Here is a 17,646-nt window from a genome sequence, read left to right as displayed (position 1 = left end):
ATTTGGCTACATTTCCAGCCGACTGCCATTCATTTTTGTTACGCAAAATCTATCCGCGGATTTTCACGAAAATATAAAAAAAAGTCGCTAGTGGCCAGCGACCAGTACGTCAAGGTACGATGGCAGATACGGTGTAAAAAATGGGCTGTGTCTCACTGGCTATGAAATATCTTGATGGATAAGGAAATGCAAGAAATCAGAGATGGCCTATAGATGTAGGTACAAAATTATATGATGATGAAATGGGTCGGGGACAGAGAGTGCAGTGTGTGATATTTGTAAATACATTGCTGACTGGGAAAACTGTAGCAAAGAAAAACTACAGAAACTGATGAAAGAGTTTGAAACTGATAAGAGAGTTTGCAGAATAAAATACTTGAGTAAATGAGAGTAAGGTTATGAGGGTAAATGGAAACCAGGAAATGGCACAACAATTATCAATAACAACAGTGACAGAATGAAAGCTTTAGACGCACATAATCACCTAGGAGGTGAAGCACGGAAGGTAGCAGGATGTGTGAAAAAGACCAGGGAGAAGCTTGAATTATATATGGAAGCTAAGATTGGGATGTATGAAGGAATAGTTGAGCCAACTCTCCTTTAAGAAAGTGAAGTGTGGATGTTGAAAGTAAATGAAAGAAAAAAGGTTGAAGCTTTAGAAATGAATGGCTTCTGTAGTACATGTAGCACATGATCTGAATGAATGAGATCTGTGGAGACACGCAGAAGAATAACAAGGATAGCGTTCGTGAAATGAATGAGAATGCTTTGAGATGGCTTGGACATGTGGGAAGAAAAGAGGATGTTAGATCAATAAAAGAGCTCAGTTCTGAAGTATTGGGAAGGAAGAGTTGAAAGAAGACCTAAGAATGGTTAAGTGGATGTCGTGAGAGAGGAATTGGAAAGAAGGGTCTCATCATCCATTGAACTGATAGGGTGCGTGCAAGAAGGCGATTGGCTCAGTGCGTAAGGCAGTTCCATACATATTTCCTCAAGAATGAATGAAAAAATTTTACACGCACTTGCAGTGACGAAAGCTTCTTCTTGTGCAACGAGATTTAGAATGGAAGAGCATAAATGCCAATGAACTGAACGGGTGCGTTCCCTTCAGAACCAATAGAATCCAATTAATTTTAAACTTATCGCAAATTATTTATGCCCATTTATACTGTTTAGCCTTCCAGCTGATAGCATCTCTCTCTCTCTCTCTCTCTCTCTCTCTCTCTCTCTCTATTCAGAGTTCTCAGGAAACGGTTAATTTTATCTTCCGTTTTGAAAATGTTGGAATAATCGGGAGATCCAATCATATGGAATTTGGAGGAATCATTAAGAATGACTTCCATTTTCGTAATATAATCCAGTTTATTCAACAACACAACTCCCTTACCTTTATCTGGTTTCGTGATTATGAGGTCTTCTTTCTGTGACAGTTCCTTTAGAATTTCAAAATCGGTCTTTTTAAAAAATGGGGTCCATTGGGTCTTTAGTTTTCTGAAAGTGTGATGTGACAGATCAAATAAGCGATTTTGTAGATCACCAAGGTGGACATCAAAAGGCAGCGATTTAAGTCTGTGAAAAATAGATTCTAACGGCAAAAAAACTTGTAATAGTTAGGTTTAAAGTTAGGCAGGCAGAAATCCAAACCCAGAGAAAGGAGAAATTCTTCCTCTTAGATAATACATAATTGGAAAAGTTAAAAACAGAGGTACGTTTTGTATGAAATTTGGGAATAGAAATGCCTAAATTTTTAGCTTCTTGTTATGACGTAGCTGTACATTGTCAATAAAATCCTGTATTGTTTTGTTAAAAGGGTCTTAAAAATAATGCTATCTATAAGAGAGAGACTAGAGACAACCTCTGACCGGCAACTGTTAACGACACTTAAATGTTTATCAATAATCCTTTGTTTGCTAGTTATTTCAATATCCAGTAATTTTTCCTTGTAGTGTCCGAGTAAAACTGTGAAGAATATAGGGATGATTTATAAAGTTTAAACTTCACAAAATTAGGCACAATGCTATTTAGAGAACAGTACTGCAGAAATTCCAGATCAAGTTTTGCTTTTTCCAGTTTTCGGTAATGTCTTTCTAAATTTCTGCATTTCGCCAGTAAGTCAGCACCATAGCGTCGCCTGACGAGTTGATGAAAATGATCACACCCTCTCCATCTAATCCTCAGTAGAAACAGAAACACATAGAAGAAGCTTCGAAGTTCCATTGCAACAGAGCAGGCACGGTCCAGCAGAAAGAGGCCCAAGACACGCGTAGAGATCCAATCAACATCCAAACAGCGGTGGCCACAGCCAGGTATACATCAATGGGGAGGCGGACATAAAGACTTGCTAAAAAGGGTCAATTTATTCCCGACGTTTCGTAATGGCTTCATTACATTTTCGAGGGCTGTATAAAATAAATAACATAAATTACAAAAAGGGTACAAATTTAAATTTAAAAATTAAGCACAATGGATTACAAAATAAAAAAATTAAAAATAGAAGGGACAATTAAAAAGGACAACGTAAAAAACAAAACAAAATCTCTCTAAAAAATATACAATATAAAAAAAAATATATATATATAAAAAAAACGGTAAGTTATACAAGCAGGTTGACGGCATGGCAATGGGAAGTCCTCTCGGTCCTACTTTTGCCAACATTTTCATGTGCTCCCTGGAGGAGCACTTCTTAGTTGACTGTCCCTTAGCCTGCCGCCCCCTTTTTTATGTAAGGTATGTTGATGATACCTTTGCCCTTTTAGACATAATTTTGATGCTGATTCCTTCCTTGATTTTCTAAATTTACAACATCATAATGTTAAGTTTACCCTAGAAAAAGAAAACGAAAATCAGCTTTCTTTTTAGACGTCCTAGTTCTTAGAAAAACAATATTTTTAACACCACGATTTTTAGAAAAAGAACGTTTACGGGCTTAGGGTCAAATTTTTATAGTTTTTGTTCTTTTAACTTTAAAATTAATTCTGTTTTTACTCTCCTCCACAGGGCTCTAACGCTAACCTCTGATTGGTACCTATTCCAAGATGAGATCGCCTTTTATGTAAATATTTTAAGGAAAACTGCTTCCCATCTGAACTGGTCTTTAAGATACTTCGAACGCTTCTAGACAAGTACTTCTCCCTCAAACCTACAATTTACAGTGTTCCTAAATTGAATTTTTATGCTAAATTTCCATTTTTATTTGATAATACTTTTAGAAAAACTTTTCACAACAGATCCAAAGTAAGTTTGGAGCCATTAAGGTCCACCTGATACCTGTTAATCCTCTCACCATCGGGTCTTTATTTAAGTACAAAGATCGTTTATGCCCTTATATGTCCTCCGGGTGTGTGTATAGCTATACGTGTCCTAAATGTAATTTAGGAACTTATATTGGATCCACCAGGAGGCTTCTGAAGGTACGCATAGACTCTCATCGTGGAGTAAGCTATAGGACAGGCAGTAAAATTACAAACCCAGAGTTTTCGAATATCAGAAATCACTCTAGAATATGTAAAACTTCAATTGAAAATAAGGATTTTTCTGTTTTAGGGCGAGCCTCTAGCAGCCATGAATTGGCCATTTTGGAATCATTAATGATTAAACGACTCGTCCCCTTGTTAAACAGCCAAACCTCTGCCGGCACACTGTACCTCTCTTAGTCTTTCGTTTTCTGTTTAGTTTTAACATTGCCACTGAATAGGTTGGTCCATATCTTCTTACTTTTTATATATATTTTTTTTTATATTGTATATTTTTAGAGATTTTGTTTTGTTTTTACGTTGTCCTTTTAATTGTCCCTTCTATTTTTAATTTTTTTATTTTGTAATCCATTGTGCTTAATTTTTAAATTTAAATTTGTACCCTTTTTGTAATTTATGTTATTTATTTTATACAGCCCTAGAAAATGTAATGAAGCCATTACGAAACGTCGGGAATAAATTGACCCTTTTAGCAAGTCTTTATGTCCGCTTACTCCCCATTGATATATATATATATATATATATATATATATATATATATATATATATATATATATATATATATATATATATATATAACGTATATATATATATATACTTATATATATACATATGTATGTATATGTGTATATATATACATACATATATGTACATATGTATATGTATATGCATATATATATACTGTATATATGGAGCCTCGATGGCTAGGTCGGTAGAGCAGCAGCCTCAGACTTCATAGAGGTCTGTGGCACGGGTTCAAATCCGCAGCCAACCGGTCAGAGAGGCGGACACTTTGCTATCCGTGTAGACACCGCGGGATTATGTATGTAATCAACGGATAGGTTTGCCGAAAGCAAATAGGTGTTACAGACTAATACACACACAAACAAAGCCACTCCAACATCTAGAAACATAACAGACACCTTACATGTCTCGAACTGTCGACCTAACCGCTCAACTCTCTCGCTGCTGGGAGAAAGGGAGCTGGGGATTTGGTACGATACATGTACACATGCGCTACCGGGGTCTAAGCGATGTCAGGCAGGGCAGCCGATCGAGGCTACGGTCTACCCCAATGCCAAATCAAAGTCCTTCAAAAGAAGGCATCGTGCATACCCCATATAAAAAAAATGGGAAAAAGCACGTTAAACGAAGAAGAAGAATATATACTGTATATATATATACTGTATATATATAAATATATATATATATATATATATATATATATATATATATATATATATATATATATATACTGTATATATATACAGTATATACACATAGTGAGAGAGAGAAAGAAAGAGACAGAGTTGTTGCATGCAAATGGTCCTACATAACTGTATGTAATATCTGACATTATCATGAATAATCCAGGTAATACTTGAGGCATATCCCTCCCAAAAATTCTCAAAGGTTTGTTATGCTTCCCGGTCTCAGTCGTGTACCTGTTGCTTTCGCGTCTGAGTGACTCAGGTCCTTTCGATGAATTCTCTGAACTTTGGATCTGACCAGAACGTCAGCCATACCGCGAATCTTACGAAAAAGTATTTAAGAGCTACTTTGAGGCTGACTTTTTTACAATAATATATATGTGTGTGTGTGTGGAAGTAACGAACACGAGCCACGTGTTTCTCTGAAATACTCGTATATTTCTGACTCACACCGGGAACGAGTGACAGGCGGTAGCGACTGACCTACCGTGGTAGGTCAGTCGCTACCGCCTTGGCCTGGCACTCGGGATACCGAGGTTCGTTCCCCATGTGAGTCATATATATAAATTTATATATATATATATATATATATATATATATATATATATATATATATATATATATATATATATACACTGTATCTGAAATGAAATGTTACCTATGTAAGGACTGGGGAATGAGCGACATAATGGCTGGGTGTTAACTGGTTTATTGGTTGTTCCTTACTGAGATAAATGTACAGAATCTTGGAAGATGTTATTGACGCGTGCGAGCGGTAATGTAGCGTCTACACACAGACAGGTAAAACGGACATAAAAGGTTCAGACATCTGTGTTTGTCGGCAGACAAACAGATGGCGATATCAAGAGACATGATTAACATGTGGTGATGAAACATACATCAGTGGAAGGGTCAGGAAATTCTACATATGGCCAATTGCATGAGATTCAAGACAGATTAATGGATACAATGCAATAGCATAATAAATGTGAAATGGAGAGACCTTTGGCGTCTTCACAAACAGAAACATACACACAGTTTGATACAGAAGATTCGTTGGAACATTATGAGTACATGATTAGAATGCTTGCATGGCAATGCAAGTAGTGGTGATTGTACATACGTTAAGACAACAATGCTTAGGAGAAAGACTGAAATATTGTATGGTTGAAATCGCGTTCCTGTAGAGAAAGAAAACGAGACGCTCCTGTTTTGTCCTGTCGACTCCGATGATGACGATCGACGAACACACACGTGTTTGGAAGAGACAGCGTCGGGGCTCTTACAAGTACTCTCCCCCAAGACGTGTGTAACGTCTGATTGTTTGGAAGAGACGGCGACGGGCTCTTACAATGTTCCCCCCACAAGCGAGGCATCGATGCGGAAATTGTCTTGGCGACAATTGTAGTTGGCTCGAAGGGCTTGGGCTAGGGGCGGGTAGGAGGCTGAAGGGCGGCACCGGCCAGCAGGAGCTCGAGGAGGACGGGAGCTGGTTGAAGGGTGACGTCGGATGATCCTTCGGTGGCCGGCTCGAGGGCTGAAGGATGACGGCGGCTGATCCTTGGTAGCCAGCTCGAGAGGGGCGGCAGCAGGCTGAAGGATGACGTGGCTGGTCCTTCGTTGGTCAGCTCGTCCAGTACGAGTGCGGGGGCGGCTTCAGGTTTCCTGGAGGAGGTATCCAGGGCTCGGTGGTGGAGTGGGTCATCTCGGAGGGTCGGACTAATACTGAGAACTCAGGAACGGCGGGAAACAGCGAGGCGGCGAAGGGTCTATCAGGCGTGGGTCGTCATCTTGGGTCGGCCGGGTCCTTCGAGTCACTCCGGGGTCACCAGTGTAAGGACTGGGGAATGAGCGACATAATGGCTGGGTGTTAACTGGTTTATTGGTTGTTCCTTACTGAGATAAATGTACAGAATCTTGGAAGATGTTATTGACGCGTGCGAGCGGTAATGTAGCGTCTACACACAGACAGGTAAAACGGACATAAAAGGTTCAGACATCTGTGTTTGTCGGCAGACAAACAGATGGCGATATCAAGAGACATGATTAACATGTGGTGATGAAACATACATCAGTGGAAGGGTCAGGAAATTCTACATATGGCCAATTGCATGAGATTCAAGACAGATTAATGGATACAATGCAATAGCATAATAAATGTGAAATGGAGAGACCTTTGGCGTCTTCACAAACAGAAACATACACACAGTTTGATACAGAAGATTCGTTGGAACATTATGAGTACATGATTAGAATGCTTGCATGGCAATGCAAGTAGTGGTGATTGTACATACGTTAAGACAACAATGCTTAGGGAGAAAGACTGAAATATTGTATGGTTGAAATCGCGTTCCTGTAGAGAAAGAAAACGAGACGCTCCTGTTTTGTCCTGTCGACTCCGATGATGACGATCGACGAACACACACGTGTTTGGAAGAGACAGCGTCGGGGCTCTTACACCTATGCTTGTTACCGTTGCCTAAAAATAATTTTATAAGCACAACAACGTAAGAAATGAATTTGCAGTAAAAAAAACTGCAATAGTTATGTTCAAAGAACTTCCGAGTACTCCTATTCTTTTATCATGTCATTCATTTATTAGAATCTGGACATAGTTCTTATCATTGTCTATTACAATGATAATGTGTCTATTACAATTGTCTATTACAATTTTTGTAAAAGGCATTGTTAAATTTTGAGGCGTCAAATCATGCACTTTTTATGTTACTTTTGACGTTAATGGACCCCTGCTTATATAAACAGAAGTAAATGATTTTTGTGGCAGCATTTTTTAGACATATTTTCCCCCACGACCATCTTCATTATGTTTATCAGTCTACAAAAAAAAAAAATCCTGTCCTTCTAGTCTAGAAGACATCCTAATCAACTCCGTATTTGACATTCCTTCACTTTACCAGTGGAAATGATGCCTCTAGCAGTTAACCGGGAAAGCAAAAATTTCCTAAACCATAATAGGAAGAATCAATGGACACGTTCAGCTGGTCGTAAGCAAGTGTACCACCGAACACTCCTGATTCACTCTCTCCCCCCCAAAAAAAACACACCCCCGCCCAGCCACCATCTTTTGGGCCGTCTCTCTCTCTCTCTCTCTCTCTCTCTCTCTCTCTCTCTCTCTCTCTCTCTCTCTCTCTCTCTCTCTTTCCGGATAAAATGAATGATTAACGCATTCATCTTAGTAACTGGATTGTATTCAGCATAAAAGATTTTTTACACATCTCAGTACAATTCTCGAATGGGATCGCCTCCAAGCATTTTTCCCTCAGTAGGTAAAAAAAAAAATGAGACTCCAACGCAGACAAAGCAATTTCCTCTCACAGCTTTTATTTTGGTTCGCTTCTCTTCTCTCTGTTTTTTTTTTTCTCTCATTTTTTCAGTCGTCAGTGAAAACGGAGTGTTTATCTGTCTCCCGATATCGCTCGTTATGTGCCTTTGGGGAAAGGAAAACGTCCAAGAACCATCAAAGGGAAAATTTCAACATAAAGTTGTTATTTATTATTTTTGTAATATTTTTTTAATGCTGTAAGATGTGGAAGGGAATGAGAGGACTGATGTGAACCTCTGAGCTCACACCAACAGGGACTTTTTTTTTAAGATTTGGGGCGAACTGCAATAAAACATCATTTGCCAAAGTATAAAGTGGAATGGAATATTACGCTTAATTTTTTTCTATGTGATCTTAGCATCTTTTTTTGTAAATATATGAATTACTGTATTTTGTTATTTTCATATATATTTTTTGCTATGCTCCTCTTCTCTAAGCTTTATCTTTCTTGCATATGATCACTGAGCTATGTGAAAGATCGTACAGATCATATAATAATAATAATAATAATAATAATAATAATAATAATAATAATAATAATAATAATAATGAAATCGAATTTCTCTCGACTAGTATACGTAGAAACATATCAGTCGCGCTAAGCATCACCTAGGCGGAGAGAGAGAGAGAGAGAGAGAGAGAGAGAGAGAGAGAGAGAGAGAGAGAGAAGTAGGGTGGGGGGGCGGCTGGGGAGGCCATGCCACCAAACAGCATGCAGAAAATTGGCCGACTCCAAACACGACGAAAGAGAACCAGAGAAAGAACGCGTAAATAAACAACAGCGCCAAATGCTAACGAGAAAGAAGGAGGAATAAGATGAATAACAACAGGCCACCCCACCCCCACCCCTCTCGAACCCGAATGAACCACTGTACCAGTCACAACAGTGAGGAACAGGCAGAAACCCACCAACCTTCGCTATCAACGCAACCAAAGAAGGCCCAACGTCTCAATAATAATAATAATAATAATAATAATAATAATAATAATAATAATAATAATAATAATAATAATAATAATAATATAATAATAATAATAATGATCAGCTCTAATCTAAACTCTACTCACCAACATTCTTTAGGGTGATTGTTATGAAGGTCCTTCGGACTTGCAACTCTGCGGCCACTGCAAAATAAATAAGATCAAATACATAAATAAATAAATGAGTCACAAGAAAAGCAAGACAAATTCCTCCAAATGCTAATCTTTTCCTTCAAAGAAAAAAAAACCTTTTCATTACAAAATATTTTTTTTTTAATTTCTGAGAAATTATTCCAATAGATTTTTTTGTGCTTGAGACGAAATTACGAGTATAAACATTTTTTTTTTTCCACAACAATGCGAGTTTTAAACATGTCAGATTAAACGGAGGAATCATTCCAGCTTTATGAATGATTGAAAAAGGTTTAATTTCAGTCTCATAATGCTCTTATTACTGGTTTTAGTAGCAGTAGTAGTAGTAGTACTATCTTTGTTACCATAATTATTATTGTTAATAGTTTTAGATTTGCTTAAGCTGCTGTCTTTGTAATATAATTCTTATTACTCTTACTTTATTATTATCACTGTTGTTAACATCACCATAATTATTATTCCAAGAAAAAATAGCATCATCAGCAAGGACGGGATATTAATATTACAAACGCTTCCACATCACTACAGCCAATTCGTACACGTTCACCAGCAGCTCGTCAATGCCCTTCAAATAACGTCGGCCTACAACGATTCCTTGATATATCAAGATCCTTATTTCAAGCACCTCGAGTCCATTACACTGCTACTTTTAAGTTTTTTACTTCCTTTTCCATTCACCTGATGTTCTCAATACGTCTTCCATAATTTTCCGTTTTTTGTTTTCTGAAAAGAGAACTATTGTGCCGGCTTTGTCTGTCCGTCCGCCCTCAGATCTTAAAAACCACTGAGGCTAGAGGGTTGCAAATTGGTATGTTGATCATCCATCCTCCAATCATTAGACATAACAAATTGCAGCCCTCTAGCCCCAATAGTTTTCATTTTATTTAAGATTAAAGTTAGCCATAATTGTGAGTCTGGCAACGATATAGGCCAGGCCACCAACGGGTCATGGTTAAAGTTTCATGGGCCGCGGCTCATACAGCATTACACCGAGACCACTGAAAGAGAGATCTATTTTCGGTGGCCTTGATTAGGCTATACGATGTGCAGAAAACTCGACTGCGCCGAAGAAACGTCGGCGCATTTTTTACTTGTTTTTTTAAGATTCAGTTTCCTTATGCTCATGCTTAAATCTCTTGATTACCCATTTTTATTCATCCGTTATTTTCGTCAGTATGTGACTGGATTTCCTCATTTATACTGTTGACATATTTTAGGAGAATCTGTAAAGCATGAAAATGGTCTTTATTGGCTTATTCCATTCTTTGATTAATAATCATTATAATAATAATGCATTAAAAACTCATTAACTTCAAATGGTACGTTTTTACCATGTTTAAATATCCCAATTTTTTTAGATATATTTTATTTCTACAAACATATAATTTGTAGTTAGTTTATCTCTCTCTCTCTCTCTCTCTCTCTCTCTCTCTCTCTCTCTCTCTCTCTCTCTCTCTCTCTCTCTCTCTCCATATATATATATATATATATATATATATATATATATATATATATATATATATATATATATATATATATATATATATATATATATATATATACACACACATATATATACATATATTTATATATATATATACTATATGTGTGTGAGCGCCATGAAAAAACAGCAATAAGTCTTCTACGCAGGATAAAAAAAATCCAGTTAAGTGATTAGTGTATCATATGCGGTTCACTGCCTGCCTGATTATTTCGCTGAATAATTGAAGGAACTTCACACACAGCTCAAAAACGCATCTGCCATGCAAATAAAAAGACTTCAGCTTAGTCTGGAGTTCTTCGACCGTTTATCAAGAATGAAAATAAGATCATCCTCTCTTTTCGCCGTTTACATTTAGGCACGTAGCCCCGGGCTAGGAGCTGTCCCAATATTCTTATTGGTCTTACTGTTGTTGTTAAAACCTGATGCTCGTTGTGGAGTTGAACTGTCAATACTCTTTTCATATCTTTCTCATTCTTTTCCGGACTTTTCCTTCAATTTCCTGACAAGACTGAAGAGACCAGTTCAATTAGTGGCATCAAAACAGATACTGGTGGGGGAAGAAAAGTTCCAAAAGTGCTTCCTGCATCACTGCAATGCCTCTGGCCGCGGGTTCGAATCTCAGACCGGCCAATGAAGAATTAGAGGAATTTATTTCTGGTGATAGAAATTCATTTCTCGTCATAATGTGGTTCGGATTCCACAATAAGCTGCAGGTCCCGTTGCTAGGTAACCAATTGGTTCTTAGCCACGTAAAATAAATCTAATCCTTCGGGCCAGCCCTAGGAGAGCTGTTATTCAGCTCAGTGGTCTGGTTAAACTAAGGTATACTTAACTTTTTTCTCCCTGCCAGAAAAAAAAAATAAACTATGGTCCGGCAAAACCCACCCGATGAATGTCGACACATAATTTGTCAGTGCAGATCTCGAGCCAAGTTCTAGCATATTTATATTAGTCCAAAATCATTACTATGGTTGTTGTTAATACCTACAATGTGGAAGAGTAAAGATACAATTCTGTCAATACCCTTAATTCCTCATTTTCATAAGATTTCCCCAAGACTCAGTCATACGACTTTCACGCCGATTTGTTAAGTAAACAGAAACCAACAGACAGTCACAATAGATGTGCAAAATACTGAAACGGTAATAGGAATGTATATCCATAATATCTATGAAACTCTGATACACAGCCACAGACAGTCACTGCAAGTTTTGAAAATGTTGCATAAGAAACAATGGTAATTCCAGCCAGACAGACCGTCACTCCGACATAGAATAATTGCATTCGGTAACATTTCGGTAAAACTTCCGAGTTGTTTGATCAGATCAAATAAGATTCTGGCATCGAAACAGAATCAACACGATCTCATTGCACTGTTTTGGCATGCACAGCAACGTCGTGGTCGAGCAACATCATTAAGGGGAGAACAACAGCCAGACTACTCGTGGTTATAGGTATGAATGCGTTCTTCAGATAAGGTCCCGAGGCTTAATTGGACCTGCCGGAGGCACGAGCAAACGTCGAAGTTTGGCTAAGTCACGTTTCTGTAATGAAACAAAATTTAATATGTTAAAACGCGTGACTCCCTCCCCTTCCCGTTACTCCTATCCCCGCCCCCCTCCTCCACTTTTTCTTGCTACTGATTTTATTTGGTTAAACATAGACTCACTTGGGATGAGCCAGTTGTCCTGTGATCATGGATTAGACCAGGGCGAGTTTCCGTTCTGAGGCTTTATCTCTTTGGCTATTACGTTCTAAAAAGAGAAGGTGAGTTTTACCTTCAAGGTTTCTTTGACAAATTTCACTCCTGCTTCGATGCTTTGTATTTCCCGTTGGTTGGTTAATGCGCATAACGTTCACATACTTCACCAAAGAAGGTTAATGCTAAGTTGTTGCGTATTAAGAAAACTTGTTGCTTTATTAAGCTACCAGTGTGCTAGCTCGTTCTTATGCAGCCCTTTTTCATCTCTCTCTCTCTCTCTCTCTCTCTCTCTCTCTCTCTCTCTCTCTCTCTCTCTCTCTCTTATGTTTACGTAAAGCTGCATACTTCTATTCGCATTATTGTATACACGTGTTAGTTCGTTCTTAAGCGGGCCCTCTCTCTCTCTCTCTCTCTCTCTCTCTCTCTCTCTCTCTCTCTCTCTCTCTCTCTCTCTCTCTCTCTCGTTGCTAAATAACCAACTGGTTCTTAGCCACGTAAAATAAGTCTAATCCTTCGGGCCAGCCCTAGGAGAGCTGTTAATCAGCTCAGTGGTCTGGTAAAACTAAGGTATACTTAACTTTTTCTCTCTCAAGTCTACGTAAAGCTACAAACATCTAATCGCATTACTGTATATACATGTGTTGGATCGTTCTTGAACGGCCTTTTCCATCTCTCTCTCTCTCTCTCTCTCTCTCTCTCTCTCTCTCTCTCTCTCTCTCTCTCTCTCTCTCTCTCATGTGTACGGAAAGCTGCAAACATCTAATCGCATTACATATATTATATACATTATATATGCATATATTTATATGTATGAAATAATGGAAAAAGGTATGACTGGAATCGGCACATGAAAGACAGACGAGAATGTCAGATTAGTTGGTGAAAATGAGAGACGGTTGAATCATGCGGCTATTATGGAATACCTGGTGCGAGCTGCATAGAATAACAGAAAGGAGAGGTTACAGAGAAAGTGTTAATGGATGTGGACGCCCTTCAACAGCTGTGGAGTAGGTGCAAAGGTTGTCTGGGGATAAAACATAAAGAAAATTAGCGAGAACTGTTTAGGTTGTCTGGGATAAAACTTAAAGGCAATGAGCAAGAATTGTTTAGGTTGCCTGGTAACGACATAAAGAAAATGAGCAAGAATTGTTTAGGTTGCCTGGTATAAAACATAAAGAAAATGAGCGAGAATTGTTTCAGTTGTCTGGGGGTAAAACATAAAGAAAATGAGCAAGAATTGTTTAGGTTGTCTGGGGATAAAACATAAAGAAAATGAGCAAAGGTTGTCTGGGGATAAAACAAAGAAAATGAGCAAGAATTGTTTAGGTCTCTGGGGATAAAACATGAAGAAAATAAGTAAGAATTGTTTAGGTTGTCTGGGGATAAAACAAAGAAAATTTGCAAGAATTGCTTAGGTTGTCTGGGGATAATATGTAAAGAAAATGAGCAAGAATTGTTTAGGTTGTCTGGGGATAAAACACAGAAAATAAGCAAGAATTGTTTAGGTTGTCTGGGGATAAAACATAAAGAAAATGAGCAAGAATTGTTTAAGTTGTCTGGAGATAAAACACAAAATTAGCAAGAATTGTTTAGGTGCTGGAGATAGAACACAAAGAAAATAAGCAAGAACTGTTTAGGTTGTCTGGGGATAAAACATAAAGAAAATGAGCAAGAAGCGTTTAGGTTGTCTCGGGATAAAGCATAAAGAAAATGAGCAAGAACTGTTTAGGTTGTCTCGGGATAAAGCATAAAGAAAATGAGCAAGAATTGTTTAAGTTGTCTGGGGATAAAACATAAAAAAAATTAGCAAGAACTGTTTATGTTGTCTGGGAATAAAACATAAAGAAAATTAGCAAGAATTGTTTAGGTTGTCTTGCGATAAAAACGTAGAGAAAATGACCAAGAACTGTTTAGGTTGCTGGGGATTAAACATAAAGAAAATAAGCAAGAATTGTTTAGGTTGTCTGGGGATAAAACAAAGATAATGTGCAAGAATTGTTTAGGTTGTCTGGGGATAATACATAAAGAAAATGAGCAAGAATTTTTTAGGTTGTCTGGGAATAAAACAAAGAAAATAAGCACGAACTGATTAGGTTTTCTGGGGATAAAACATAAAGAAAATGAGCAAGAATTGTTTAAATTGTCTGGAGATAAAACATAAAGAAAATGAGCAAGGATTGTTTAGGTTGTCTGGGAATAAAGCATAAAGAAAATTAGCAAGAATTGTTTAAGTTGTCTGGGGATAAAACAAAGAAAATGAGCAAGAAGCGTTTAGGTTGTCTGGAGATAAAACGTAAAGAAAATGAGCAAGAACTGTTTGGGTTGTCTGGAGATAAAACATAAAGAAAATGAGCAAGAATTGTTTCAGTTGTCGGGGGATAAAACGCAAAGAAAATGAGCAAGAATTGTTGAGGTTGACTGGGGATAAAACATAAAGAAAATTAGCAAGAATTGTTTAGGTTGTCTGGGGATAAAAAACATAGAGAAAATGAGCAAGAACTGTTTAGGTTGCTGGGGATAAAACAAAGAAAATGAGCAAGAATGGTTTGCCCAACTCTTTCGTAGGGAAGCTAAGTGACGCTGCTAAATGTCAATGAAAAAACAATGAAGTCTGCCTATATACTGTATGATGCTCAGTTTATACTGAGCAAGTTATAGAAAAGGAGAAATGGACATAACGTTATATTAAAGAAACAGTATATGTAAAAGGATTCAACACGACATTTCTTCTTGAGGAAATAATGAAGAACCACAGATTGATGGAAAAAAGTGTATAATTACTAAATTCGGGCGGAAGGAGGATTGGAAGACCTGGAAAGCGTTCTGTTGATGGATACACAGAAGTCTTAAAATGAAGAGACCTCAGTATCAAGAAGTTGCACAAACAGATGAAAGATAATGATGAACAACGAAGTATATGTAACTGGATTCGATTGGCTGCTGATTAGCCTGTATATAGAAGCTTTTTACATGTATTCATCTGTATGGAATAATGGCAAACGGTTGTGAATAGAATCGGATAGAAAGAAGTCTAAAAATGAAGGGCCCTTAGTAATAGGAAGCTACACTAACAAATGCAAGACAGGATTCGATTTACTTGTGACGAATTTGTATACAGAAGCTTTTTACAATTTAAGTTCGATCTTGGTTTAGCTTGTAAAGCAGCTTATTTGCGACTGACCGATTATGATAACTGACCTATTGTCACATCTCTTGTTGATGATTAAGCTCTCTCTCACGCCAGCGAAGGCTCTCGCTGAAGCAGCCTGTAACACTGTCACATCAGCAATTATCACCGACACCGGGGCGCATTCTCAACTCACGTTTGCAATAACAACACATGTGACGTCAGCCCATGCTTGGACCACCAAAGATCCCCACCATTTGGATGCGGTGCGCGAAGTCATAATGTTTTATGCCACGTTACCAGGTGGTGAATTGGTTTCTGAATTGTGGGACCGAACTTCATTTGGTAAAATCTGGTGTAGACTATAGATGAGCTGGTGTAGACTCTAGATGAGCTGAGTTCCTCATTGGACTGGTTGGTATTGTTCTCGAATAGCTCTCTGCTGGGCCCGCGTTCGATTCTCCGACCGGTCAATGAAGAATTAGAGAAATTTACTTCTGGTGATAGAAATTCATTTCTCGTTATAATGTGGTTCGGATTCCATAATAAGCTGTAGGTCCCGTTGCTAGGTAACCAATTGGTTCTTAGCCACGTAAAATAAATCTAATCCTTCGGGCCAGCCCTAGGAAAGCTGTTAATCAGCTCAGTGGTCTGGTTAAACTAAGGTATACTTAACTTGATTTATGGATGAGCTGAGCTTGCCAGGATTTTCCGATCTTTCGTGGCTTGCTCAAGTGTCATGCATTTAAGATGAAATTAGTGTTTTCTGTCAAAATTTACTTGATTCGTGGCATTCAAAATGTACTGTATATATAAAAATACAGATATAAAAGCAAACTTTTTAAGAAAATTAATCGAGGCAAACTTATACATAAATATTACTTTCTTGGTGTGAATCTGGCCCAGAACCTAGGAGATAGCTGCATTCCTCTGCCAAGACCACTATTGGGAGACTTCAGCTATACTTACGTCTAATCGTTGGAATTTTATTTGAAAATTTTTGCTCAACTGATATTCCTTTTATCGACTCATTCAAAATCATTTAATCCCTCGACCAACTGCCGCTTTTCTCTCTGCATGGAAAAACAAAAAGGTTGCAAATCCAGACTGGAAGTCAGTAGTTGCTTTAAAATGACCCAGAGAAGCGAAACAGCTGTCGTGAAGAAAAACAACAATGTAAGAAACAAATCTGCTTATATTTCACCGGAAACTACCTTATGAAAATCTAAAAAAAAAAAAACCACGATATGAAGATTCTTGCAAGAAACTTACTGATGCGACTAAAGCAATTTCTTTCCATGAAATAAAATCTGTCCATGATGATGCTGACATGATTCGAAGAAGCGACAATCAAAATTGTAATTAGCCTATACCATAAACACTACCCAATCGATAAGTGAGAGAGAGAGAGAGAGAGAGAGGGGGGGGGTATTTATGTCAAAACCGGTGATCTCTACTTTGTTGTCGTTTCATAGAGATAAAAAAAAAAGCTATAATACCAATGAAATACAACAAATGAAAGATATAACTTCAAACAAGTTTTCTCTCGAGAGGAAAACGTGATATAGTTGTCTACATATCACAAGCGTTGCTTTCACCTATAGCGGCATCCTTAGTGATACAGCTGCAATTTTGAAGGTTTATCTCGTCTTCCGCATTATGTAATCGTCATCAGAGATCAATTTGATTACATGACCATGTCACCTCTATGTTATACTTTCAAATGGTTTTGAATGAGTTACTGAAGGTATTCTGATCTGAAGTACTTTTCAAATATTATTCCAGTGATTACTTGTGAACCTAGCTGACCAGGAATGTGCGTGCGTGTGTGTGTGTGTGTGTGTGTGTGTGTGTGTGTGTGTGTGTGTGTGTGTGTGTGTGTGTGTGTGAACAAAACCAAAGAAGGTACTCCAGGGAAAACAATACAATGGTCATTGCCATATTTATACTTCAGCTGCTGAATCATAGCTAAGTCTTCTGTTCTGAAAAATTTCAAAACACTGACCAGTATTTTCATTTAGTCAACGATAGTAAACAGCCGCGATCAATCCTTTATCACTCAAGGTCTACAGACCTTGTTATCACTAATCTTACAAGGAAATTTAGGACAAGATGGTGACTAGAACAGTAGGAAGAGCACTTCCGTTCATTT

General features: G+C 37.8%; 2 protein-coding genes across 3 annotated transcripts in view; one reads left to right on the top strand and one right to left on the bottom strand.

The window, feature by feature from the left end:
* LOC136844471 (immunoglobulin superfamily member 10-like) overlaps positions 1-9,154 on the bottom strand; it is an 809,371-nt gene extending 800,217 nt beyond the window's left edge. For both annotated transcript variants that reach the window (XM_067113741.1, XM_067113742.1), the window contains exon 1: positions 9,096-9,154. The gene's annotated coding sequence lies outside the window, so the exon portion shown is untranslated. The remainder of the gene's footprint in view (positions 1-9,095) is intronic.
* Positions 9,155-12,311: 3,157 nt separating this feature from the next.
* The window catches only part of LOC136844468 (uncharacterized), a 28,053-nt gene continuing 22,718 nt past the window's right edge, over positions 12,312-17,646 (top strand). Inside the window, exon 1 of the mRNA XM_067113734.1 lies at positions 12,312-12,432. The gene's annotated coding sequence lies outside the window, so the exon portion shown is untranslated. The remainder of the gene's footprint in view (positions 12,433-17,646) is intronic.

Source organism: Macrobrachium rosenbergii, chromosome 12, assembly GCF_040412425.1.
Source record: "Macrobrachium rosenbergii isolate ZJJX-2024 chromosome 12, ASM4041242v1, whole genome shotgun sequence".
NCBI classification, from domain to species: Eukaryota; Metazoa; Arthropoda; class Malacostraca; order Decapoda; family Palaemonidae; genus Macrobrachium; species Macrobrachium rosenbergii.
This window is presented reverse-complemented; position numbering and strand designations above follow the sequence as displayed.